This window comes from Lycium barbarum, chromosome 8, assembly GCF_019175385.1.
Source record: "Lycium barbarum isolate Lr01 chromosome 8, ASM1917538v2, whole genome shotgun sequence".
Classification (NCBI taxonomy): Eukaryota; Viridiplantae; Streptophyta; class Magnoliopsida; order Solanales; family Solanaceae; genus Lycium; species Lycium barbarum.
Window position 1 is genome coordinate 118521207 of NC_083344.1, and position 3554 is coordinate 118524760.

At 32.3% G+C, this 3554-nt stretch overlaps 1 long non-coding RNA gene across 1 annotated transcript; it reads left to right on the plus strand.

The window, feature by feature from the left end:
• The first annotated feature begins 566 nt into the window (after positions 1–566).
• LOC132605345 (uncharacterized) lies at positions 567–3118 on the plus strand. The gene is made up of 3 exons (XR_009569151.1): positions 567–756; positions 1038–1274; positions 2754–3118. It is a non-coding gene; the product is annotated as an uncharacterized LOC132605345 (long non-coding RNA).
• Positions 3119–3554: the final 436 nt, after the last annotated feature.

Here is a 3554-nt window from a genome sequence, read left to right on the forward strand (position 1 = left end):
GATCAGTCAAATACGCAAAAAAACTAAAAATAGCTTATAAGCAACTTATAAGCCAATTCAAACGAGAAGATATTAAATTATATAACAAGTTTTAATTATCTAGTGAGCCTCTAGATAGATGGACTAATGACATCCAGGGATAATCTCAGCTAATTACAAGGAAAATAAATAACAAGCTACCATGATTATGAAATGGTGCCTCATCATTCTGGAAGAGAGTTATCCTAGCCATGTCTATTCGCTTGCAATTTTGTCCCTATTTTGGTGCTGACCTTTAATTTTTATCCCTCGTAGCAAATAAATTTTTGTAGGTCAAAAATTTATATTTTCGCATTTCAAATATTCCACAACTTATGCCTCACCACCCATAAGTTCTATTGCGATGGAGAAAAATTAAAGACAACCCCATTTGAAGGGAAAAAAAAAGTAAAATTTACTTGGTGTAACTATCCCTAAGTTTTATTTATGGATAATATCTAACCTTTTTAATATTTATGATCCATAAATATATTTTTTAAATTTTACGATTCATAGCTACGCCACTTTTTTACTAAATAACCGTGCAACACCATATCCTTGTTTAGACGCATAGTTCCCAAATATACTCTCTCCCTCCCTAAATACACCAAATTCCCCCATTTCTTCCATAATTCAAATCAGTTTCTTTCACTTCTTCAATTATCAATTCTGTTTTTCACTCTCACATAACTCCATATTATTTTTATAGGTTCTAAGTAAAACATTTACCGAAAACAGGTAAGTTTTTCTTCGATTTTCATTTTGTATACTGTATTTCAGTATATTTTTTGGGAAGATGCATGTTTTTTTTTTTTTTTGTAAAATTCTCTGTTGCTTTAATTTCATCATTCTCAGATATACAAATCATCCTTCTTAATGTTGTTTTTCCTCAAGATTCACAAATTTGATTTCAATGGCTAAAATTGACTTTCCGGGCATGAAAACTCGAGGTATAAAAAATATAATATATGGTCCTAGTTTCGCTTTGGGATTCACTCAACAAGAAAACCCCATTGCAGGAAGGTCATCTTATGTTGAGACGCGTAGCAAAAAAATCAATGATCCAAGAAGGACGAAACAACATCATGATTCTCATGATGATAAAGAAACAAAGAGAAAACAGTCATCACTAGATAAAAAAATTTCTCAAGTGCCCGCTACACAAGAAGAGAAAGGTTACCAAGATTGTTCCTGGAGGCAAGGGCAAACAAATAGTTTGGAAAAAACCTTCAATTGATGTAGAAGACGATGGAGAGGTATTTTTTTTCTTTTCATGAATGTATTTCAATTCACCAGATCTATATTTCCCATATATTTATGTGCATTTTTTTCGTATTTCCTTTTGTTTTGAATTATTTATGTGTTTTCAAATTGTTATATATATTTTATCATCTGGTACTTATGTTTTTGAGTTTTGCTATATTTTTGTTTTTAATCTGGGTTAGACATTCTATCAGTGTAATTGTTCATTATATTTCAATGTATTTTAATTAAAGGACATCAGGCATATTTTTTTTTTTGGATTGGTTATCAGTTTGAACTTTTTAAATATCTCAACTTAAAAGTCCAACAACCAATATATATTTTTAAAAAGGGTAAAAAAAAATCCTTCTACTTTGGAAAAAGGGCTAAAAATATCTTTCGTACTTATTTTGGGTAAAAAATAACCCTCTCGTCTTTAAAGTTTTCAAATATACCCATGCCTTGACGGAAATTATCTGCCAAAATAACCCGAATTCATTCTTTAATCCCGCTCCATCAGTTAAACTCGGCCCAATCAAATAATAACCCATAAGATCTCTTTATTCCCCCAATCCCCTCAAACTTCATACCTACGTATTGGGGGAATAAGGGGATCTTATGGATTATTATTTGGTTGGATCAGGTTTAAATGATGGAGCGGGTTTAAAGAATGATTTCGGGTTATTTTGATCGATAATTTTCTTCAAGGAAGGGGTATATTTGAGAACTACAAATATTGGAGGGGTATTTTTGGCCCAAAATAAGGTTGGGGATATTTTTAACCCTTTTTCCAAAGTAGAGAGGTATTTTTTATGCTTTTTCCCTTTTAAAAAAGAGCAACTTACACAAATGATTATATATATTTTTTTTTTTGGCATAGCTACACTTTTGCTAATTACATTTCGTAGCTACGTGTATTCCAATTCGGTTGTATTCTTTCACAATTACTTTTACACTGTATTCAAATTTTGGCATTTTAAATTTGATTGTATTTAAACAAGATGAGTGAAAAAAAAATAGAGGGTTATTCAATTGTATTCAAATTCACTGTACTTATTTATATACAAAAAATAACGAATAAACTGAAATACACTCAGATATAAGATACAAAAAAAATACACTCAGATAGAGATCGTAAATACACTGCCGCAGATGTTTTCACTGCCGGCAATGACGCCATCGTCCGGTAAAGATTCTACTGATTCTTTCTATGTATTCAACACAAAAGTCAATAAATATCTGAAAAATACACTCCGCCATCAACGGTGTTTGTGGTGCCGAAGGAAGATTATAGTTTACTTGGAGTTCTTGGAACAACATGCTTGGGTCAAAACAACAGCCATCAATCCGAGTTTTTATTTCTATCTTAGCTTGTGAAACCCATTTCTATCTTAGCATATTCCCTCATCTGGATCATTCATATCTTTAGCATATTGCCAAAGTGATGAGACTGATTGATACAGACTGTTTTTACTTTTGAATTGAACACTCAGATCTCAGAAGGAGCGGGAGGTTTCGCCGGAGCTTCAGAGGTGATGTAATGACGAGGAGAAAGGCGCCAGATCTGATCCACTGGAGCTCCGGCGACGATTTCGTGGTGGCCGGCGGCGGGCGGAGGGGGAAAAGCATCTCAAAGCTAGTCCTAAGATTCTCGGTCAAGAATAAAAATTATAAAAGTAGAGTGTTCTACTTTAAATATATAATGTAGTTATGATAGGTAATTCAAATACAACATTTAGCTACTGAATATAATTAAAATAATGTATACTTACTGAATATAAACATATATTATATGTTCTCTAATGTAAAATTTCCTTTAAGAAAAGATAGTGGCCTATTAATGCAAACATTGTAGTACAAATAAGGCTGTCTGGTGATACGCAATCTTCTACCTTTTAATTTTATTTTAAAGGATGAAGTATTTCTTGGTTTCATGCATCGTTTTAATTTCATGGGAAGATCCCACGTTGACATTAAACTATTGCAATATGAACAAGTAGCTGACAAATGGATAAATTAAGGCGCACTAACTCACAATGATTAAGTAAGTGTGATATATTAAATTATATATCAAGTTTTAATTATCTAGTGAGCCTTTAGATAGATGGACTAATGATCCAGGGATAATCTCAGCTAATTACAAGGAAAATAAATAACAAGCTATCATGACTATGAAAGGTGCCTCATCATTCTGGGAAAGAGTTATCCTAGCCATGTCTATTCGCTTGCAATTTTGTCCCTATTTTGGTGTTGACCATTAATTTTTATCCCTAGTAGCAAATACATTTTTGTTG